The sequence below is a fragment of the Anas acuta genome, chromosome 2, assembly GCF_963932015.1.
Source record: "Anas acuta chromosome 2, bAnaAcu1.1, whole genome shotgun sequence".
NCBI lineage: Eukaryota > Metazoa > Chordata > Aves > Anseriformes > Anatidae > Anas > Anas acuta.
In genome coordinates, this window is record NC_088980.1 from 104,626,690 (window position 1) to 104,651,715 (window position 25,026).

General features: G+C 41.2%; 1 protein-coding gene across 5 annotated transcripts in view; it reads right to left on the reverse strand.

The window, feature by feature from the left end:
• GREB1L (GREB1 like retinoic acid receptor coactivator) overlaps window positions 1-25,026 on the reverse strand; it is a 126,562-nt gene that overhangs the window by 80,828 nt on the left and 20,708 nt on the right. Inside the window, exon 2 of one of the 5 annotated variants that reach the window (XM_068671465.1) lies at window positions 3,039-3,108. The exons of 3 other annotated variants lie outside the window; for them this stretch is intronic. The gene's annotated coding sequence lies outside the window, so the exon portion shown is untranslated. Of the gene's footprint in view, window positions 1-3,016; window positions 3,109-25,026 lie in introns of all 5 variants that reach the window. One more of the 5 variants, XM_068671466.1, reaches the window with a different exon arrangement.

Here is a 25,026-nt window from a genome sequence, read left to right on the forward strand (position 1 = left end):
GGCCTAATCTGAAAAAAAAAAAAGCCTAATCACTCTATTAGTCCCCACTCAAAGCAGCAAGGACAGTTAAGTAAGAGGTTGTGGATATAGAATGAATGGCATCTTTCTCAGCATCTGACATGTTCCCCAGCTTAACTCCGCAGAGCCCGACGCTCTCCTCTGCTTTAGAAAAAGAGTACAAGATGTTTGAGCATATATTCTCTGTATTTATATATATATATATATATTTCATGTTTTTTTTTTTGTTTTTTTTTGTTTTTAAATCTCTGGTATAATTAGAGATCCGTGTGCTTCTGCAACATCTGTAATATAATAGTTACTTGACTATGTCCTTCACTTGACTGCACTGATGGTGTTTTTCAACTTGCATCTGCTTCTGGAGTGCTTGCAAAATTTAAAATTCCAGCTGCAGCACAGTAAGTAAAACTCTTCAACTTCCCTACATATGCCAACATCTGCTGTTTTAATAGAAAAAAAAAATCCTGAAGGAAGGCAGAGGTTTGTCTCTCCATATGACATTCAGCAGCACCAGGAACGACTTTTATGTATTAGTTATTGCAATAAAGAAGTTTTGAGTGTTTGTGCATTTTTTTTTCTGCATTTATTTGTAAATCCTAGAGAAAAAAAAAAAAAGAAAAAAACATTTTGATCAATAGGATTTGGTACTTCATTTACAACATGACCATCACCACAGCCAGGTAAACCAACATTAAAAAATGAAGTCTGAGAGCAGAGGGGAGAAAAGCTCCAGAAAAGCAAACAAACAAAAAACCACAACCAGATCACAGTGTTCTCCAAAAAAAAATAATAAATAAATAATAAGTAAATAAATAAATAAAAGATAAATAAAGAAAGGAAAAAAAAAAGCTGGAAAATTGTAACGAAAGATAAACAAAAAATACCCTGTGGATTCATTAGCAACCAGGGTGGCAGGCCTCCGTCTAATTCCCTTATAAAAGCCCATGACTACCTGCAGAGCCTGGGAGTGCAAATCACATTAGTGGAGACACCAGATGACCAAAGAAAGCACTGGAGGCCTGGTAAAACCAGTAAACAAAAGGCAGCATTCCAGCTGAATACCACTGCTAGAGTCAGCATTGTAAGATGCTTGGATCTGATAACCCAAAAGCAGATTAGCTGCAGGCAACAAAAGAGTAAAATGAGAAACAAAGGGGTCATTTTGACACATGAAGAAATCATTTCCATTAAGCCATCTTGGGTTTACTGTGTAGTTATAAAAACTACTCCTACTTGAAGTGACATCTGAAGCAATGAAGCTGTGACAGTGCGGAGACTTAGAGGAGCTCCTGAAATAAAGCATTCCTCAATGTAATATCATTTAAGAGACGAAGGAGCCTCTCTGCCTCTGAATCTTTGTGGCATTTTAGAGATCTAATAATGATTTTAAAATCTGTGGCACTGATTTCAGTTAAAAGACTACCATGTTTGTTAGGCTCGATGAACAGAAAATTCATTCGTTTTATCTGTATTTAAAAAAAAAAACTCCTGCAGAGAAGGGACATACTGTAAAGATTGTCATGTCACTATATGAGAAGGCTCCCTCTCCCTCTAGCCTCTTTCCATGCTGCACACATACGTATCTCACTTCTTTCCTGTGTTGTGAGTGAGCAAAAGAATTAAATTACATTCCTTATCAGAAGCTGAGCATTCAAATGATTTTTTATTCTGAAGCAGGTCTGGGTATATTTCCCATCACTAGAACCAAACTACGAAATCGAGATGTAGAAGCCCGTAAGAACAGGGAGACAATAGAGAGAGAAAAGTTGCCAGGCTAAAAATGGAAAGTTTGGCACAATTTTGTCTTGTCCAGGACACAATAAAGCATTCTATATTCTCGAAAGTTCATTAGTGATTTTTTAAAGCATCTGACAAAAGTGGCAGAGTACTCTAAGCGAAAGGGCAAGCCAATCAACTCAGAATATTCGAAGAAATGCTCAGACATTTAATCCAAGCAGATGCCATATTTCAGTTACAATGGGTTTTTCTAAGCAAGGTTACTTCAAGTTTTGCTGCTCTGGGTTCCCCCATCACTACGATCATCCAGCAAAACAGAAACCCTGTCAGGACCTGCTGCTTAACTGCTGTTCCTCATGGCCACACGGGATGGCCAGATCTCCCTAAAAATGCTCATGCTCAAAGTCTGTATCTCTTTGAGGAATTCTAGTTATTTTTACATAGGGGCGAGCACCTGACTCACAGCGTCCCCTGAGCTGGGACAGCCCAACCATAGCTCTGGGCATCTGACTGAACATCTGGGAGGTGGAGGGACTCATCCTCTAAGACTGCAGTCAAGGTCTACATTCTCTTCCACATTAATGCTGCTTTTGCTGAAAAGCCCTCCAAACGAAGACATCCACAGAGCTCCCTGAAGTGGCACACTTGAGCAAAAATGTGGGCTACAAATACCAGACAGGAGAACAGTTATCCTGGTACGGTAGAAACCATCCGCATAGACACTATGTCTCATGCAGACGCTGCCTGGCATGCCAGAAGTCTAAGTGCGTTTCTGAAGATACATATTGAAGCATTTTACTTGAAGGTTGGTGGAGAAATGAAACAAATCGCTCTTTGAACAATTAAAAAGAAACCTGGCGTAGACAAAGGTCTAGATGAAAGAAACAGGACTAGGAAAGGATCAGTTCTTCCACATCTCCAGTGCTCTGGCATGGATTGAAAGAGAAAAAAAATAATCAGTCTAGGCAAGAAAAGGGTTTTCAAAAAGAAGAATTTCATAAGAAAACGAAGGGATCTCCTTGTTCTCTCTCACACACACTGAAATAGAAAGATCTCACAAAGACTCGGAAATAAGGAAAAGATCATTCTACCATTGAAGTACAGGAGGGGAGCAGCGGATGGCAACACTGATAAGGGGCTCTCTCTGCTTGTGATTACAATCCCAAGAGAGTCTGCTAAAGGTGGGATGAGGAGAGTAACAGCATTTTCTCCTTCTGACATCATAACCTACTTACACTGAACTCCTCAGGACAGAGCCTACCTTCCTTTAAACCAGTACAGACCTCTGTTCTTGCCAGGGCTGCTTTAGAAACCACTGCAAAATGCATTGACTGAGAAACCCAGAGAGAGAGCCTGGAAAAGAAAAGGCATTCATATTCCCAGCTGTTAATTATAACTTCACAATCACGACTACATACAAAGGCATTTAGCAATCTAATCCTCTCTGCAGCTCTATTAAGCCTGACTTGCTGCGAAACGAACATCCCCGTCTGCACCCCCTGTCCTTCCCAGGAAAAGGCTCCACTGCTGCTGGATGTGCAGGCTTTCAAGGCCGTACCCACACACAGGTCTAGAAGGAAAACAACATGCTCTGTGGAGTGGGAACCTTCTCACTGAATTCAAAAGCGAGACAATGTTTTGTTCCCCACTTATTATATCCTTGTTGTACAGGCAGTTTCTGAGAACAGGTTGTGTAAACGCTAAGTAGGGAGAGATATACTGGCTTCCCTGCCTGTCACCCCTGAAATCCCTACTGTGACAGTAAGCAGGACTTCCCCACCATATGCTGCACGCTTCTAGTGCCTTCCAGAAAGCCTTTTTATCTGACGCTGAGAGCAGACTCCTGCCACAGATCTGAATGCGAAGGACTGAAAGCACTGCACGAATGGAAGATGGAGTTGGGGAAACTGCGTGGCTGAGGATGGAAAGAAACAGGACATCAATTCTCAGAGATGCTATCTCTACTACGTTGCTTCTGTTCCACCTCCTCGTCCCGTGCTTGCTCTCTGTCCCTCACCAGTTTCCCACCACACCAGCTCTTTTCCCAGCTACAAGATGAAGGAAACCCTACTAAGATCAACTTTCCTCTGCTGATGCAGCACAGCTCTTTCTTTAGAGTACTGTCTGGTTTACCCTAGCCTATTTCGGCCACCCTCTGAGAAAGCAGCAACTCTTTCTTGCAGTTTTGTCTCCTTCCCTGAGTACCAATCCAGATCTCAGCTAATGACAGGGTTTGAGATCTTTGGGAAACCCTGAGAAACCAACAGAAAGATGAAAATTACAGTGTAAGAGGAACAAACAGCCATTTTTCTTTTTGGAAAACCAGAGGCCAGCAGGATAACAATTCCAGATAAGATTTAAATAAACATACGTGGGAGGTAGCAGGAAAGGCAGTGGGTTCCTCATGCTCAGACGCATACAGGTAATGACCTCTGGCTCTCTGGCTCTCCCAAAGCTAACAGTGCTGGTTATTGCACCCCTCCAGTGTGATCTGGAAAGGATCCAGTGCACTACTGATTACATTTCATCCGCGGTTAGTTTAACCTTTGAAACATGTCAGTCAGCGGCAGGGAACAGGCCAGCACGTAGGGTCAGCTCAACCTTGCTGGTCCCCACATTCTCCCGGTGTTTGCACAGAAAACAAGCCTGTGCCCAGGGATTCCTCCCCGACAAATACAAAAAGACATGACAGGGACATCAGAGAAACAGATTTTATTGCAAGGTGCCATCCATTCATCTACCAAAGCAGGAAAATACTTGTTCTCACTTTTCCAAAACTGTAAGGAAAAATCCATGGAAATGCTCTCATTAGGAAGGCAGATATGCAAGTGCCTTATGTAATACACAATACCAAGAAGATGTTGCAGATCACTCCTCCATGACTATGGGAAGAAAAAAATTGTTCTGCAATGACACTGAAGCAACTGGATCAGCAAGTGTAGCAAAAATACTCTGTGCTAAAAGGAAGGTTAAAAAAAAATAAAATCCTATTTGGTTGCCCATTTTTTCCAAGTTCACTTCCTTTCCAGAATGCTCTTTTTTGAGACTCACATTTTGTCTGCTGGAGACCTAATTTTCAAAAGAAAAACCAGCATCTTCAGTTACCTTGTACTTCTACAAAAAAGCACAGGACTTACCAAGATCAGATACTTTATCCCTTTCTAAATATTTTTTTTTAGGTTTCAACAAAACCCTTAGTCACAGGAGAACACATGCAACAGGAGAGTAGCACTGAGGTTCTTAGCTTCAAAAAGCTTCTAGTTAGTTATTTAGGGTTATACATTTTCCTTCTGCAGACTGAGAGCATTTTAAAGTTATTAAAATGGAGAAAAAAAAATCAATTTTCCTTGGGAACTACTGCCCTCTAACATAATAGCAGCGATGCTTAACTGTCCCTTGGAGCATGTGCACTTGGATTTTTCATTATTTGGGTAAGTGTTTGTGTGGACGGCTCAGGGAACACAGGCTTTTCAAAAGCCAGGAAGAGGTGAAAAAGAGGTCACTTCGGCAGAATTCATTTTCTCTTAAATTCTCAGAAAAAAAAAACAACACACAACACTGCTGAAGAGTAGTAAAAGCTTTCAACTCTTCCTCTCCCTATTAGCATTTTCCTGAGGTTCCTGCACTTATAATACAATGGTACCTTCGGCTGTACCCCACCACCCTTTTATCTCCTCCTCTACCATACCCCTTTTTAATTCCTCCTCTAGCATTTTAACATTTTAAACACATATTTTAACACGAGCACTGGCGATGGTCCTGAAGGCAGGAGCGGGATGAGGCCTCCAGACACCTCTCCCAGCCACCATTTCAGCGCTGCCATGGTCGGCCCGTTCCCTCTGCAGAGAAGGGAAGGCCTCCCCTTTTCTTCCACTTGTACAGCCATAAAACCCTCACAATCCAGCACCAGCTCAGAGCTTGGCCTCTAAATTTTCCTTAAGGAAAGATCAGTGTCCTCAGAAACGGGCTGAGAGCCACGTGGGCTCGCAGGGAGAGCCGTGCACCGAGGTTTAGTACGCTGAGGTAGCGTCGGTTCGCCTCAGAAAATGGAAGGAGGGTGCTTCACTAAGCCCTCCCAAAACACACGCCAAGCAGACAAAACGAAGCCTTGGCAAAATTCAGCCTTAACTCTCCTCACCTCCCCAACCCTTGAGGCTCTAAAAAGGTCAGAATCCAATGCCAAAGTACGTAAAACACGAGATACTTTTTTCGTTACTTGCATTACCTCAGAGCCCGCAGTGCATGAGCCAGGAAAGACGCTGCGCAGACCTCAAGGTCAGCTCCTGCCCAAAGTTTCCACATGAGACACGGAGGCACACGAGGAACACAAACACCCCCCAGGCCCAGAGGACAGGGCCCTGGACTACACTGGCTAATGCCAAAATCCGAGCCCAGAGCTGGCCTGGCCCTAGATCAAGGTCGGCTGTGTCTGCCCCATTAGGCACTGAGGGTTGAATGGGTCCCAGGGCTGACATCTCAATAACAAGGAGAGACAAGGGGCAGATAATGGAGAGAAAAAAAAACCCTCAGGGATTTGAGGGCCTTGAAAGAGAAGATAAAGAGCTTAGGTTCGATGCTATAAAGACAAGAAAATGCCAACAGAGGAATGCAAAAAAAAAAAAAAAGAAAAAAAAAAAGAAAAAGAAAGGTAACACAATCAAAGTGACGGGCTCAGAAAACAATTTTCTCCCAGAGCAAGCACCAGCCTCCATTTGGCCAGGCCAGCGAACAAGAGCTTGAAGCAGCGATGATAGGAGGAGAAAACCTGTGTTCCCCCCCCAAAAAAATGAAAGAACAAAAGCACCCCACCGGGGACATGGGGGAGGAAGGCTCTCTGTGAGGGAGGGATGGACACCAAGTGTCTTCATCGGGCCAAGCTCAGGCTGGCAGCTGAACTCCTCGAGGAGATGTCAGGGAGACGGGCCGAGGTTTCGGCTCGAGCCCGGGGAGACGGGTGATTCACTTTATGGCCTGTGAGTGCTTCCCTCCAAAGTTCACACAGGAAGATCACGTCCCCTTCAAATGAATTTACGCAGGCGGTGGTTCATTTGTTGGGGGGAAAGAAGATGACCTGCTCTCATTTCAAGATGAAAACCCGCGAGGTCTTCAGCAGATAAAAACTAGCAGAAGTCAGTAGTGCTATGTGAACAACCTCTGCATGTGCTTGTTGCCCCGTTTCAGTGGGGTTTACACCACAAGGCTACTCACACGGGCCCGCCAAGCCAGAAAGGCACAATGTTATGTCCTGTTAAACCCCACACAAAGGCTGTACCCCTCAGAAGATGCAAACGAAAACTCACAGACTGTGCAGGGAGATGCTCCAGCAATGTAACTTCTGGATTAAAAACAAGCACAGAGTAATACAGTTTGTACTCCACAATGGATACCTGCAAAAATGATACGAAGTTGGCTGTTTCAAGAAAAAAAAAGTGTGAGGCAAGCAATGTTCTTCTCTCAAGTCAGACAAAAGCCACATTTTTATTGATGCTAAGAGACTCAGTACAACTTTTCCAAAAAAAAAGCTTCTTCAAAAAGTTATTCCCTGCCCATCCCGTTATCCACTTTCCTGTGCCTTCCTCACATGACCTTGTAATCCTTAATGAGGTTTCAACATGTAAAAATAAAGATTCAGGCTGAAAATAAGTGTTACCTCCACGCTAAGGCAATTATTCATGTCAGGCATTCGATACAGTAGACAAAGCACTGTGGCAGAGGGACACGAAAGAAAAAATGTCATTTCACTGCCACTGAAATCAGGCATTGAAACCTGTTCATTGATTTTCCTTCATTAAAAAATAACTGATTGTAAAAGAAGTGTTACTTTGCAGGATCAAAGCCTATCCTACAGGAAACGCACACACAAAGCATTTGGAAATGAGGGTTAATTTGGCATGCAATTTAACAGCATTAGCTTTTATCAGCAGCATTTCAAGGTCAGGCACATCCATGTTTAAAATGTTTGGTTTTGTTACTGTTTCGACTATAGTGTACTAGAGGTCAGCAATTTTAAAATGATATTAATTTGAAGGAAAGCTGCACCAAAAATAATAAAATAAATAAATAAATAAAATAAATACAACACAACAAACCAAAAAACAACCATCAATACTCATAGTCTACCATGGCAAACATCAAAACTATTCCAGAGACACCCAACTAAACAAGTGATGTGGCTCTTAAGTCTCCAATTCCCTGTTATTAGTTCAAGACTTAACCCTTCCAAGAAAAAAATAAAATCAACGGATCAAAAAAATGCTCTCCATCTGAGCACAGGACTAAGTCACATATCGTGCCAGACCAATGGAGTCCCCTCAATGACATAGTTTGTGCAACATTTAGAGAGCTTTTTAAAGAAGTAACATAGCCAAAATAGCCTCCAATTTAAAAAAAAAAATAAAATCCAACTTTTTTTTTTTACTGAAACCTATTCAGTTCAGAATTCAAATCAACACATTTTATTCATTTAATTCACACTTAATTCAAAATGTGAGATCACTCATTTATTATAGTCTACACTTAGTTTCTTTAAAACGTACAAAAGGGCAATGGATAAAATAAATTATTAAACAGAGGTCCACAGCTCCAATAAAAAAAAAAAAAAAAACTACTCCACAATCACTTATTGGGGATTTTCCCTGTTACTGAAGATTTAGAAACTTCAAAAACTAATGCGCAGTTGCATGCTTTTGCATTTACGGTTCTGCTACGGAAAGGTTTTCCACATCTCTTCCATGAAAGCTTTATCTTCAGAAAACCTAAAAAAAACACAATGCTGACAGACTTCAGCAGTGGCTGGCACCTAATGTTTCATGGGATCAAGTCAGTACTACACTTGAAACAAATACTTTGATCAATCGGTCACTGGCAGAACCTCACAGCATCGTGGATGTATGCCTAAGAGCCTTACAAATGCTTACAGGACAGTGATGTTACAGCACTGAAATCTCTTAAGCCTCTTTCTTTGCAGTTTTCTGTCACCGTTCAGAGGAATGCCACCAAAACGAGGGGAAAAAGTTGCTCTCACTCCTTGCATGAGCATAATTAATCTTCTGACACCTTGACAAAGCAGCTTGTTGATAGTGAAAGAAAGGATTTTTCTGATTTCCTCTCAAGACAGGAGATGGCCTTTATCCATCATCCCTTCTTCCTGATCTCTTCTTCCAGAGCATCCCCATCAGCAGAACTGTCTATCAGAGCAGACAGCAGGAGGGAAAGGTCTGAATGATTGATAGGGCACCAGTGCTTGGCAGTGCTATTTAAGTGTAGGAACCCATTGTTAGAAACTTACTTTACAGCAGTTAAACAAATATAATGGCAACCAATTCAACCATTGTCCAGCTAGAGTCAGCTCAAGCTAATAAGTAAAGTTAGCTAATTACGCTGATCTGATTTAAAATCCAGACAAATTGTAGAGAAGACAGAGTTAGCATTATTACACACTGAAGGGAGAGAAGTTTTAGAGGAGAAAGTTTTAGACATACTGTGCTTTCTGAACTGAATTATGGTTGGTTTCCATCTTCACTCTTCTTTGTGAGCAGGATCATACACCCAGGTCTCCTTTCCTTCGCTCTTAATTGTGGATTTGTCTGCTAAGTATTCCTAACTAATAGAAATAAAATAGTATTTCTTGCAAAACAGTTGAAAGCACCTCCTCCTCCCTACCTCCCCTGAGTTCTAACATATTTACTTGTGAAGATCGTGAGGAATTTCAGTTTCTGAGTGGGAAAAAAATTAAAAATGCGTTCTTAAGGAGGATACTACATACAACAGACCAACCCAAACTCTACCCTAGTAATGTGTCTGTGAGGATGCTGCTTTGGTGTAATTCACCACAGAAATCCTTATATAAAAAAAAAACATTCTGCATACTTCTCCAAAAAGATGCACTTAATAGACAAAATACTATTTTTCCCAATGTGAGAACATATTTGTGTTATATACATATATATATTTAGATTATCTTGTAGTTCCTGTCCATTTATACCCTCACCTTCCCCCAAAAAACATTTGGAAAAGACTTGGGTATATTTATACGCCCATTTAATTATTTTCTGCACTCAGAGGAGAAAATGGTGTTATCCATTCCTTCTACAGCTCTAACTCTTTGACAACTGCTGGCCATGGAGGAAACGAGTCCAGGTCAGAGAGGACCAGGGCATGGCACTCTGGGAACTGCTCCCAGCCAGGGAGGTCTGACACAGTTCTTGCTGTCCCATTTTAAACATAAATCAGGCCACAACCTGTACAGACCTCTGCCTCACAAATGCAACCACCAAAGCAAAAGTCTGCTAGAGCCTGTGTTGTCTCTCGCTGGGAAAGGCCAAGAAAGACAGCTTCATCGAAGATACAGGAGCTCAATAACCCCTTGGTTTATCTATGCCACTCCATCCTTGACTGCTTAGTTTAGGACTTACCCCCTATAAAAATAATCATGCATGCTCTCTGGCCCTGACCAGTTCTCCACACACTTCTTTCACTCAGTTACACAGGAAATCTAGTTAGCGTTTCTCTCTCTGATAATATAAAATCAATTCAGTGAAATTAGCTGTCCAAAAAGTAAATTCGGTATTCTTTCCACAAACTGCATGAAATTTTAGGGGCTACCAGCCAGGCTGGAGCAGTCTGTAAGGTAAATAATGTTCATGTCAGAGCAAGAGCAAGAAACCGCGTGTTCCTTCTGCAGAGAAGACTGCAGGCCACAACCCGGAGAAAGATCTCCGTGTCTCTTCGCTGGTATTTTACGAGACTGCAAGTGTTCAGAATCACTTACAGGAGGAAATGCAGGCTCTAACTGTGTGGTCAACTACACCAGTGGCAAATCTCCAAAGAGGCAGAAGCAGGATCAATGTCACCTCACTCCTGCTCGGTGAAGCACTTTGTCAGGGTCCTGTCAGAATTACTGCTACAGCGGTCACAGATGTTGATACTCCCGTTAATTCAAGACTGGGAAGGAAAAAAAAATATCCCCTAACTTTGTTATTGTTGTTTTATTATCTTCTCGCTTCCAGTCAAAGCATACCAAAGCTGAAAGCATGCAGAACTGCGAAGAACAGCGCAGATTTCAAAGTACTTTTATTCTTGGGTATAGCCATGAAATAAGAACAAACAAGAATGGGAACCAAACCGTGACTGGCAGTAAATAGCTCTCAAACAATTACAAGCTATTAGTTACATATTTTCCTCAAATTAGTAAGACTAATTTCCTGGTATCAAGTCCGGAGCCCATAGGTACCATAAACCAGAAAGAAAAACAAATCCCTGCTTGCAGTTTTGGTTGGTGTCTCTGCCTGCAGCAGCTGTACTGCTCCCCAGATACTTATCTCCCAGATTTATCATCTCCCAGATTTTTCCACAGCCATCTTACACGGCAGAGCAGGGAGCCCCCAGGAAAACACACTCCTCCCAGTCTTATGGCCAATTCCTGCAAATTCCAAGAAACCAAAACCTCGTTCAAGCTTCTTTTCTTCAGATCACACGCTCAATTTTCCCACTCCTTGTTTAGCTAAAAAGCCCCCCTCAAGAAACAAAACAGATCTGTCTGTCCTCAAGCAGACCCAGGTGTCCAGCAGAACACAGCTCCACAGGAGCTTGTTCTGAAAAGGGGACGGGGTAGCTGATGCGAAGCTTTTTGGTGCCTCTCAAAGACAACCTTTTTTCTGAAGTCAACTGTGGGTACCTTCATGGTGCACTGCTGAAGAGACATAATTAAGAAAAAACATGCTCATGCCTTTTCTGTCTGATCCCAGGAACTAGGATGTAGATGTGCATTCGTCAGTCAGATGAAATTCCGGGAGCACAGAACTCAAGGTGGTTTTTGCTGGCGGTAGCTGTCACAACAGCAAGTGCAAAACATTTCCCTAAGTGTTTCCTGGGCACTTAGTCATCAGCTAGCAGAGTTTGGATGCAAGGTGTTGCAAGAAATGATGAATCTGTTTGGGAAGATGAGGTCCATTTGCCTCAAAATGAAATGCCGTGATACTTGGTATGACAATAATTTTCAGGGTTGTGCTAGGGATAGATGTGGAATAGTTCATCTGGATGGACAAGTGTTGCACATATATTCTTCCTACATGCAAGGGCAGGTGGTCAATGAAGTGATTGCAGTGAAGAAAAATCCTACTGACTGAAAATTTCCTTCCTTCCTTAAGGTTCTGAGTAAACCATCCTTTACAGCATCATGACCCGATGAAGTGTTTTTTTCCCTCCTGATGCTTGAGGAGCAGATAGAGGAACATGTAGTCCTACCTACACCATGAGCTGGAGCTGGCCCCCAATGCAATGGCACTGCAGTCTCCTGAAGAACATGAAAGAGAAAGCTGACACCAGCAGAAAAGATCCAGCTCAAAGATGCATGACTTCTGGAGTACCAAAAAAAATACAACACTATTTTAATCAATGTCTTCTCTGTACTGACCCTCTGAGTAGGGTTTCAACCAGTCAGTTATCTGCCAGACCCCATGAACTCTTTTCCTTCACAGTAAGAAGGCACTCTCCCTTGCTACACCGATAAACAAGCTGTTTTGAACTTCATCCAAGCAGAGAATTTTATGGAGTGCGTGGTTACAGTTCTGGTGCCCAGAAATAAGTCACACGTCCCTTGCTAAACACAAATACACTTGTCAGTTTGTTTTTGGAAGCAGCATGCATTTCTGTCCTGGAGAGGGGTGACAGTGATGAAGAAGCTTCATGACACAACATACGGTTTTTCTTTGTCAATACATATATATGCCCAAAGTTTTGCCCTTTCACACAAAAAAAAATAAAAATAAAAAAAATGTTGGGACACTAGGAGCTACAGAACAGTACACAACTAAAACTTGCGTCAGATACAACAGAAAACTACAGAGAAAAAACACAAGATGTAGGATAAACATAAAAAAATACAGTAAAAGCTTTATTCAATATTTAATTGTACTAGGAAGCGAGGTACAAGCCAGAGGAAGCACACTATGGCAGTTCCTCTGACTTTTTGCATGCAGATCGAGCTGCATCTTCTGAAAATACATCACTTGGCACCTTCAAAAGGAACAGCAGATGCGTGCTCTTCTCCATGGCACACATCTTTCTTGGAACTCGAAGCAGTAATTCTCATTTACAACAGAAACCTCTGGTCAAGCTTTCAGCTTCAAGGAAAAAAGAAATGTTTTTTAGGCTACAGTAACAGAAGACTTTGAACCAGGACCGGTAGTGAACTGTAATGGTATTTAGAGATAACACAGACTCGTTAAATCATCTTTTTAATTCTTCTCTCAACAAAAATAAAAAACCCTGGTAAAATTACTGACAATGAGGACATGGTTCCTCACAAGGGTTTTCTCATTTACTGTCTAAAAGACAAGCAGAGAAAAAATATAAGTGTTACTGGAAGTTCTCTACAAGCTACTAATTTATAATTTAAGATTATTTGTAGACATTATTTGAACAAGGAAAAGGATCCATCTAATCCAAAGCTCCACAAGAATTTTGCCTCTACGCTATTAGTTGTATGTATTTTTAATAATTTGGGGAGATATTTTCCAGCAAGGTCTACAGTTCCACGAATCTTTGCCAAAAGTTACTGCAAAGGTCTTGAAAGAAGTTGGTAGCATCGCCACAATTCGTCAAGAACCTACATCAGAGGTTTTGTTATCTGACAGTCAGTTCTTCTGTTCACATATTAGCCATGTAAGGTAGGTAATAGAGGGGTGAAAGATACTACGAGACTAAGTACAGATGTTTCTACCATTGTCAGAGACACGGCTGGTTTCAAAGAGCAAGGACTGGGAACAGTTCATCCCAAAATATTATTAGGCTCAGATTTTGGGCCAGTCACTTAGAGACTTGCCATCAGCAGCTGCTTGGTGTATGATACGAATATAAATTATAGAAGCTGGATTTATAAAAAAACCTCTATATATTTTTGTATTGTTACTTCAGCCCAATTTCAAGTCACTTAAATTCAAAGTCTGAAATTTAAAGAGGTGTCTGAATGATTTGAGCTTGTTCAGTGCACGCTGTTCTCATCATCAACATTTAAAACATTTCTTATCTTCAAAAAGCACATTTTGTTCTCTGCCACTCCAGCCTGTGCACCAAACACTAAGTTAGAAATAAAAGCAAGTATGTTGAGATGAATTATGGTTGTTTTTCATGGAGATGAAGTACAGCAGAAGAAGCTGGTTTTCCTTTGCTTTTTCTACCCCAGGTATGGGTAAGGATAAAATAACGATATATGGTTCGTTCCTTGCCTTCTAGCAAGTATGCTGGTATTTTTGCGTTTTAAAGGTATGTTTTCAATTATCTGTGAAGTCACAGCACTGCACAGATGTAAAGCTGCAATTACTCTTCATAAAATTCTACACAACTCAGTGTCCGCCCCGTTAGCATCCCCGGCCAAAGAGATTGTAGATTAGTCACTAACTGCAGCATCTCCACTTGAACACGGTGGGAACTGATGTAACCCTTTATAGGGCAACATTTACCCCAGTAAGTGAATTAAACATAATCCAGTGTTCTGCAAGGCTGGCAACTATTTTCATTGTTATTATTTTGTGCGAGGCGTCCTCACACAAATCTCAGAGCCTTTCTTCTCAGAGTAACCACAGCTGGACAGGAAAACGCTGAAGTTAAGCATGACACGCTTGGTAATATTAATTCTGGAAAGCAACAATTTTACATAAAAGGACTTTGTAGTTTAGATAAAACTTTTTCTTCATAGCAAGTCCCAAGTCCATTTTGGAGCAAATATGAGTCAAGACCTATCTGCTTTTTTTTTTTTTTCCTCCATGCTACATTGCTGTGGGTCTGCACTCGAAGTATTTGAAGACCAATTCCATAACACTTAGAAGAGGAAGTGAACAACAAGAATATTTTTTCCAATCACCTGTATGCAGCCTGGTAGACTGTTCACAGATTTATACAAAACAGTTTTCAGAGAAAGAAATGACAAGAGCAGACTTGAAAGTCTGCAAAGTTCATTCATCATCCGCATTGTCTACATAAAGTCCAAACAAAGTAAAGTGAGTTTGTTCTAAAAAACAAACAAACAAAAAAAAACCCACCACCTTACTGGGTACACCTAACACAACATCTCTACAGAAGCACATAAATAATGCAAGAAAATACGCTGTTACATAGTGAATGTTAAAATAAAATTATTATAAGTTCTCTAGAGTAGGTACGCTTCACCTCGGCGGGCCATTTCATTCAGTGCATTTTCTTCAAAATTCAGTTTATGCCCATGTGAAAGTAAACCAACTTGCAACAGTAGCTATTAAAATGAATTTTGGAACACTTTTTTTTTTTCTAGTCTACATAGTAACCCCATTTCTGCTAGCAAGTTATCCACCACTGGATTCTGTGGAAATGCTAAATGCAAACAAGTTTAGACACTAGCACTTCAAGAAGATTAAACAATTTTATTTATTGCAGAGCTGTAAGTGAAGTGTTCAAAGACTGTCATGTTAACGAAATTTAAGCTAATTGTACAAGCAGCAAAATTGCAATACAGTTCTAAATTGAAACAAGCTATCCCAGATTGCAAGGAAATGTCTCAATTTTCTACTCTAGTTAATTTAAAAACAACTACATTTTCAGGGATTATATCTGCCCCTGATTTAGCTTTCTCATATGTAGTCTTGCCCAGTAATTATCGTAGAAAGACTTTACAGACAACTGCGGAAGCTAAAAAAGAGTTTCCATTTTGAATTCAACCCAACCCAAACTGACAGAAAATGGAATGGGTTACGAAGGGTTCTTCTAATTCATCACGTACTATGGAACCAAAGGAATCAGCAACGTAGAAAATTATTTCAGTCAGTTGCTAAATGTCTTTAAGAGCTTACATAAAAATAAAAATCTACAGCACGTAGATTTTCCTTGAATCAAATGCAGCTATCCCAAATAGCATGACAATGTAGAAGAAGTGAGCAACTTGACATAAATATCTTATGCATTTATTTCAAGAACAAAGTGTGATGAAAACATCTACCCAGAGTAAGTACCTCACTCTCCCTACCGTTGAGCAGGCAAATATGCTGAGATACCAGCAAAAAGTGGGTTTAGATGCACCTAATCCGAGGAGAAATTTGAAGATCTGCCTTCATCTATTTTGCCCCTGTACTACAACAAATGCTATATTGCCATGACTTCACACTGTCGTGAAACGTATGTCATCTTCAAAATCAACTTCACGTTTAAACGCTCTTCTTCCTGCTCTGTCGTTTCTGGTGATAAATAGTAGGAAATCAATGAGAAAACATCATTTGAAGTGAGCCATTCATCATGTACCGAAAAGGGTAAGTACCCCATAAATTGCAGTGATCCACTTCCTTCTAGGATCACACAACAGAAGGCAACATCATTTGCATTAGCAATTTTTACGACCTCCGTCGAAAGAGGATAAGGTTAGGAAATGGCTTATGCTTGTAAGCTATAAAGCATTTGTTGGGTGGGGAAGGAAGAAATTTTTCAAGAGAATCGGAGTTATCGGTAAAGCAGAAGGGGGTGGGGGAAAAGGAAGGGAAGGAGGATACATGTAGCAGTCCTATCAACTACTCGTCTTCTTACTTAACAACATTTTGGATTGGCAGCTCTCTTAGGAAATGCTGAATATTTTAGTAAATTTTACAATCAATCGAACCTTATTATTTTGCAATGTGCATGGAGGCCCAAAAAGTCAGCTATCATCGCCCACAGCTGCAATAAACAGCACTTTTCCACAATCTAGGGACTAGAGTAACACTGAAAAAAGTAGAAGGAGAATCCAAATCCTGTATAATACAAAATATCAAATAAAAATGAGCTTTAAAATGAAAAGTAAATTGTATGAAGTCAAGTGCTACATTTTCCCTTAGCACCCTTCCCCACTCCACCCCCCAGGCTACATTTTTTTGCTTTCTCCACCAAAAACAGGCAGGACAAACACATGGGGTAGAGAAAAGGTAAATAAACCTTGTAAGTTTTGATGTGCCCCTTCACAACTCGCCAACATGATACATAAGGATATAACTAAATACCAATCCTGCAAGAAGAACAAAGCTTTATATATGAAGAAGCTCCTAGGGTGCCAAGAGTGATGTTGGGTGAAGGCACAGGAAAAGAAAGGAAGAGCTGGTTTTCTTCTCAAATATTCATTTTACTGTATTTAACTTAGAAATGCTTCTCAGATTTCATTTGCCATACCAGAGAGACTGTTCTTAAGGTAATTTCACCCCAAACCCGACGAGATTTTAAAGCTCATGTACCAAACCATCAGTCTTGAAAACAAGTTGTAGCAAAGAAAAATCCTCATGTCTCCCCAAATTAAAAAGAAAACAAAAAAAAACAAACACCCAAGGTTAACAGGTAATTTAAGTTTCAGGGATGGAAAACCAAATTAAGTGAAGTGATTGTGCATTTCCTACGACCAAAGGTCTACTGTGCGCTGTGAAAATTATCTGAGCTGTGTTAGGCATTAAGACAACCTCAAGTAACATCAGGTCACTTCCTCATCTTCCATACACCCACCAAGAATTAAGCCCAAACATTTCAACAAAATTTGCCACAGTTCAAAAATTATCAATTGATATTTACACGTACAAATCTTGCAGCTCTGTTTTTTTCTGAATTTCCACCTTACAGGAGACAGAGCAAGTGGCTCATCTCATTGGAGCCAGCCATCTGGAAATCCAGGTTCAAAGTCCTGTGCTCACCCCAAGGCTAACCTGGAGATGCTTCCACCAATATGACTCTGGTCCCTGGACCGTGCTGGTAAAAATATGACTTGCCTACATGACACCAAGTTACACATTTTTCCCCTCAGAGGTATCACTTCTATGCCACCCAGAGATGAGCCCTTCACACACACCAGCTATGAAGTTGCTTTCAGACACCAGCAGCCAGGATCAAATCATTGTTACTGCAGTCATCAATCAGAGGGGACAGCTGGCCTTCACAAGTGAAATTGGTTTCACCTACATGAAAGCTCATTAATGATCTCTATTTATTTGATATTTCAGGCCAGCTTTCACACGCTTTTTCCTTCCTTAGTGAAAAGTTTTTTCCAAAATAGTAAAGTGTATAATTTTAATACTCTAATTCACTGCATTTCACTTCCTCCCATCCCTGCCCTAACAGGGACAAAACAGAGGTGACACTACAGAGTACAAACACATTTGTACAACACTCCCCTACAGGACAGAAACCCAAACATCTGTGATAATGCACACAGAATAACTTCACTTACAAGGCAATGCTTTGGTCCAACCTTTTTACCACACAACTTCGGTTCATTTTTTTTACCCCACCGTGCTGGCAGGAAGGGCAGAACCCCCCCATTCAGCCAAACAGCCAGAAGGCAGTAGGTTTTCTGGGAGCAGTGTTCCTAAAACCTTGTTTCACGCCTCAGTTTCTAGCCTTAATCCACGACCCTGTCTTCTGATACCTGAGGACTCATTCCCAGCTGGGCTCCTTGCCCTGCCATCCTGCACAGATCGAGCCCGGCCTCTGCCTCACCCCCGCCTCCAGGCTTTGATGTTTGCTCTGGCATGCTGCAACTTCTTGCGTTCCACATCACAGCCTCGCTCCTTCACCCCTGCCTTGCCCCTGAAGTGAATGCATTTGTACTTCTTTGCTCCCTGACCTTGCTTATTCCCAGCCCTGCCCACGACCCGACCTAGGTGCTACGCCAAGCCCTACCACGCTCATACCTGATCACAGGGTATTCCTTGGCATATCCGAGCCCATATCTGGGTTTTGGCTGATGGTTTCTTGTCATGAAGACAAGCAGAAGTCGAGCAGCACTGCCAGTATCCCTACAGCTCACGGAGCGCCGCGGTGTTTACAGGCTTGAGAGGTTTACCGACAGCAGAGAAATAACACAGGTTAACACAAAAAAAAAAAAAAAAAAAAAAACCTCTTTCTATTTGGTTTTAGGCATTACAAAGGATGAAGTGCCTTGGCAAAATCTTGTTCTTATCTTTGGTTTCCAAACCCTCAGCTCCTTGTGTGGCCAGTCTGATCCCCTTCACCTTCTCTCCCTGCCTACAGCCATCGCTCTGAGCTCCTCTACTTTCCTCAGAGGTTTTCTCCCCAGGAGTACCTCAATTTCCCTCAAGAAGCTCCTGCCTGCACACTGCCTGGATTCGACCACTGAAATCCCTCTCACACCCACCCAGAAGTCTCCTCAGTTTCAGAGCCTGTCCTTCAAAGGGCTCGGAAGGGTACAAGCGAAGGCAGAAGTCCTGCTCAATCCCTTGCCTCTGTGGGCTGCAACAGAGTCACGAGGGAAGCAGGATTTTAGCAGCCCACCACCAGCGTGTTTCTGAGCATGAATTAGCTAGAAATTTTGGCTTTTAAATCAGATAGCTTTGGCTGACTTCTGAAGGGACAACTAAGATGCAAACTCAAGATAAAATTGATCCCATGCCAAGCACAAAGTAATTACAGTGCAAGGCTGTTGAAAAAAAGAATAATAAAAAAAGAGCAAAAAAAAAAAGAACAGTGCTCTTACAATGTTTTCCCTTCTGCAAAGGACGGGATCGTTTCATCTGTACGCTTGATGCCAAAAACTGCCAAGTAGCATGACTGAAAGAAGGGGGCAGAGAGAGCAGGCACCCCTTTCACACCAGCAACCACAGCCTGGCGAAGCACTTGTACAACAGAAACTACTTGCAAAGTTTAACAGATTATATTACCAGTTTCATCTAGAATTAGATATGTATAAAACATTTTTGTCCAAACCAACAGTTCTCACTGGTTCCTTTCGTTTGTTTCTAAAAACCGATTTTAACCTGAGTAAGACTTTTAGCCTTCATCTTTCCACCACTCTCCCAGCTCCTAGAAGGGCTCAGACGGGAACTTTAAGCCTTCATGTAATTATTTCATACACAGCTGACTTCAGACCATCTCCTCTACAACTCCTTTAGCTTATGAGGAAGTTCACGTGCGTTTGCTCTTACCACTCACTGCCAAAGTCATTTGCTGCCTAGTTTCCAGTCTCTTGAGACAAAGTTCGTCTTTTTAGTAATAAATCAATGACTTTGTAAACTGATAAAAGCCCATTCATCTACCATTCACAGATCAGGAGGCCACAGACTCTGGCAGATACAAACTCACCAGCTCTATGCTGCTGAAGCTTTACGGTGTGCAGGGAAATGAGAAGATGGCCTCCACTTTTAGTCTTGGCAACTATGAAAAAGTCACAAGAGCAAAATTCAAGATAAAAAGACTGGGTCATCCAATGCCTCTTGTCCTCTCAGGCTATGAGGAAATACATTACCTAGTGCTGTATCCACTCCAGCTCTGACTCAGCTTAGTGATGCCTGACCTGCGCTCTCTCCCTCAAAATACTAGCCTAGTATTTTACTGCTTCAAAAGTCATCCAGTGCAGGGCCTGAGATCTGTGGCTTCCAAGCAGCCAATGGCTTCATGTCTCCATTTCTCATTTTTAATCTTTGTAACGGGGGACTAAAGCACAGGAGAGTCCAGAATTTGAAAAATCCCACCCTGTCCAGTACACACACTGATACACAGGTGTAAGATCACTGTACCTGCGTGTTAAAACAAATTGAGCCTGGTGTGATGAGGAAGAAGAGTATGGGAATCAGAATAAGAAACAGAAGTGATTTGGCCACTGAAGGAAAAGCTAGGTAATGGCATTGAAAATATTATGTCGAGGAGCCTGAACACTGATCACTGTACACATGGTTAAGGATTGATTCAAAATTCAGACACAATTTTGAACACCTGAGCTAGGGTGGTCAAAAGAAGCTAAAACACTCAGGGGCACACATCTACAGCCATGATTTCCTCCAAACACATTATTCGTGAATAAAATCCAAAACATACATTCATGTACTGTCAGCCAGAAGTCATTAAAAAGCTTTGTTTGAAAGGCATAGGCTTAACTCAAAAAGTCTTCATTCAAATTTGATAACACTTTTTAGTCTTTTGAAAATACACTACTATCAATATTCATACACATGGTTTGGTTATAAAACCACCATCATTTTTTTTTCTCCGAAACTTTAGAAGCAAAACAAAGTCATCCTAAAAGAAAGAATGTGTTGCAAACATGTTACTTACTTTTCTCTTTTAAAGATGGTAAATAGCATTGCTAGTCCAGTTTTACTGGACTGAAGAATAAAGCTAGTGAACCAGGTGCTCTTATTTTTCACTGATATACGAAGGAAAACCATTTCAGGCCACATTTGCTTCAGCTGGAGCAGCACAGAAGTCAGACAGTTGCACTGAAACCATCACTGCTCATAAAGCACAGAAGATAAGTCAATAAACCGACCCTTTCAGATCTGCCTAGTGCAGTAATTGTCATCACTATCCAGCTGGCATTAAAAAAAAAGTAGCCATGATCGTGACCTTTGCATTTTTACAAACATTGGCTATTGTCGTGAGGAAGACCTCTTTGGCCTCATAATTCACGTGCTGTTAACAACCAGCAAGAACCCAGCATGTTGTGTCAGTTACTAAATAATGTAAGAAAAATTGGATGTCACACTCATACCCCCACTGCTCCCGTGCACAACCATGCATATTGAAAGGTTCAGAAAGATTAAAACCAGTTTTAATACTCATGGTCCTTCCTTGGACTGTATTTTTACTATTTGGGGGCAGGAAGGATTATTTGTTTTTAATTATTTGAAGAACCCACTGGAAGGATTGACCCTAACTATGTTCCAAATACAGAAAAAGTTTTAAGTTCTGGTTGCACAGCTGAGAAATTCAAATCTTTAGGAAGCGAGGCATCACCAGTTCTGGTGCTCCTGGCATTGCTTGTAATACTTAGTTTTATTACCTACAAAACCAACAAGGTCCAGAAAAGCAAACTGTGCTCTGCTTTCCTCTGGCTCACTGCCTGCAGAAAACACACTGCGAGCACAGGACGGAGCTGGAACGCTTTCCACAGCCCACCTCATCCAACTCGGTGACCCACGCAATCAAAGAAGAATGATGGGACGGTCGCTACAACCTAAAACCAGGCATGGCACGGCAGCCCACAAGCCTCATTGCTTCGCTCACACGGTGACCAACAGCAGATACTTAGGGAACACAGAAACCGTGACTTTCCCGTAGGAGTCATTATCCAGAACACTGTCCCAACCTCCGCTGATCCACAGCTCAAGGCTCATTTCACAAGAGCTATTAATTTGTCCAACTGCTTTAAGAACCACCTACCCTTCCAGCATGCCAATGTCTTGAAAAAGGAGCATCACAACTTACCTCACGCTTGCAGTTATCACCTTTTGTTTGCATTCAGCACACTACTTACTAATTTCATGATGCGCCTTAGTTCTTTTTCTACGGAAGACAACAACAGGTATCCCCATCTGCCCCACGTTATTTTATGGACCTCAGCTGAAGTTGAGTCTACTTAGTTGCTCCTTACACAGCAGTAGTTCTACACCTTTGATCACATCACTTTTTTCTGTTTTTTTTTCCTATGTTAATACCTGTTAACTGGAGAAAAGGGGAAATGAGACAAATTGCTTTTGACATTCAATACTTAGATATGCTGAAGATGCACGCGCATGGCAGAATCATGTTTTCTTTTTATTCCTTTGTGTTTTTTTTTTTCTCCTAATAACTTAATATTTACTTTTCTTTGTCTTTCCCCCCCCCCCTCACTACTACGGTCCATTAAGCTAGCATGTGAATAGCACTCCCCACTACAAAATCAAGACATGGTTTCTCAGCAATAACTTACTCAAAGCATCCATACAAAACTGAAACACATGCACTTTCCAAGACATATGCTGAGCAGTTTCTGAAAGGAAACGTTGTATGTTCCCTGTACTACTATCCCAGCCCATCACCAGGACAAAAAAGTAGGACAACGGGAATTCGGCTCTCCCCTTCCTCATCTGTTACTATCGTCTGTGATTCATTGTTACAGTGCTTCGCAATGAGGAGGAAAATACTGCATGTGAAAGGGCGATAATAAATCATAGGTCAGCTCAAGCTGACTAGAAATTCTGCATATGGTAGTCGAACGGCCCAAGAATGCTGACAAACCCTTTTGTGAACCCAGCCTGAGATTTATTGCAAACTAACGCGGTATTTAACTATATCGCGTCTTCACCCCTTACTAAAAACGTTCACGAGGCAACAAGTTTCATTAGAGAAGTTTCAGTAGAAAAGGGGATTAAGTCCTAAGTATATATTTCGCATGGATATCTTTAAGAATTAAGCAATTGAGTATTAACCCTTTTTCAGGGAGAAAACGTTACAAGCAACTAGAAAGATGATCTGAATATATTTCTCTGTCTGCTCAGACTTTGAAGTTTGTTGCTAGAAACTGATGTAAAAAATTAAAATAGAATACCTGGTCTGATGATTTTTCAGCAGCCTGGCAGTAAGTGACACTTTTCATACACGGATAATCACACATGCACATGTTGCTCTGTACTGACCAGGCATAAAAGATCACAGAAGCAGCTGAGCGTGCGCCGTGTGAAAACCAGAAGATAAGGTGGATTTTTCCTCTCCCTCCTCCTGAAGGCTGGCAAAGATCAGTGAAATTAAACACTGCCCAAGGCAATTGTTAAAAGCAGTTTGGCCATTAAAGTCATGTCATCTGGTGACCCAACTGACCTACATTAAACCCAGGCTAAAGGGCAATGTCATCTTTCTTTTCCTTTAGATAGCATGACTTCGCATCTTCAGCACAGATGGAAGGCAACCCCTTTGGCCTTCTGCCTTTGACTGGATCCCTCCTCACAAACCAAAGCTAGCCACAACCAGTCTTTTTGCTAGCCACAAGCCTATCTGAAAAAAAAATGCGTAATTAATTATCATATACATTCAGTTTGGATTGTCTGAATACATGAAATGACTACCAATTTGCAGAAATGTTGTCCCACGGATACCAGGAGGGCTCACTCCACCTCTTGGACCCATTTCAGCATCACTATGCTCACAATCCAAGCCCTTTGCTTGCAGAGCTGCAAGAGAAACACCCCCTCCAGGCACCCGATGCTGTGCGACTGCCTGCTGCATGTCTTATAGGCACATCAAGAATTCGGGTGGCTCATGTAGGTGCACGCACGCTGACTGGTTTGGTGAAGACGAGTATAATGGAGAAGGGGATTTTATTCCTGGTGGCTTTATGGGAAGGAAAGTGGATGAGAAGTGAAGAACAGGTCTGGGCTGCTTCTCATGAATCCCTCATTTATGCATGGTTACTGAGGACAACCCCCCAGCTTATTTAGTCACTGTTTCTGATAGCAATCACAGTCTGTTAAAAAAATATATATATAAAACGGGTATCATTTTGCAGCCTCAGAAAGGCTCTTGAATCACTTCTATGTTCCATTCTCCCATCAGGGACAAACACTTCATCAAAAACAAAGAATATTCTTACCTTTCCTCCCACCTTTGATCAATGTGGGCTGCGAGACGACACTAGTTTACGTTGCGAACGCTTTCCTGTTTGGCAACAAAAGCCATTTTGAAGAGCTGCCAGGGCACCAGGAATGAAGTTTATAGCTTGATCCTACAATGCCTGCGCTTCTTCATTAGGCATCTTTGTCAATGGGAATAAATTGCTAGGCTGCCTAACAGCTCCGGCAAACAGCCCCTTCTCATGGGAATTGTTCTTTTGAAGCATCAGAAATCTCAAACTTTCTAGAGTTTCGGTGCTTTTCTTCAGTTTCAGTTTATACAAGTTAATAATCCATATGTTTCATAGTCTATTTATTTAGAAATTATACATCTGTTAAAGTATTAGGATGTTTCTACTCACGTAGCCTTTAAGACCTACCGCCTTATTTGAAACAGAGACATACTGCCATTGATTGGATGCCATTAAGAAAAGCTGTGTGTAAATACACTAGTCTACAGGGATAAAATATTAAGAAAAAAGTTAAGGTTTGCTTATTTAGTTTCATCTTCAAGTCATAAGAAGAGTAGGAAGCCTAAAAAACTGGGTAAAATGAACAGCAGATCATGCTCTTTAGGGAGCACATTTTAGACTGTACAGTATATCCTGATATATATATATATATTTATTTTTTTTTTTTTTTTTTACAAATTTCATACATAGAAATGGAAATTGTGTCTTTTAAGATCTGCTCCTGTAGTACCTGTGGGCACTACATGACTCACCATTTTAATAAGGCATCAAATCAACAGCTGAAGCTTAGCGAAGAAAAATCTCTAACAGCAACGACTAGCTTTTTGCTTTGTTATTTTTATTTTGAACATCCATTTTCAGAATAACTACCCTTCCTCATTCTTTTTTCCGGTGGCAACTGGCTGAAGTGCCTGTTATTCTGTGTAATTATGAAGAAACGAGGC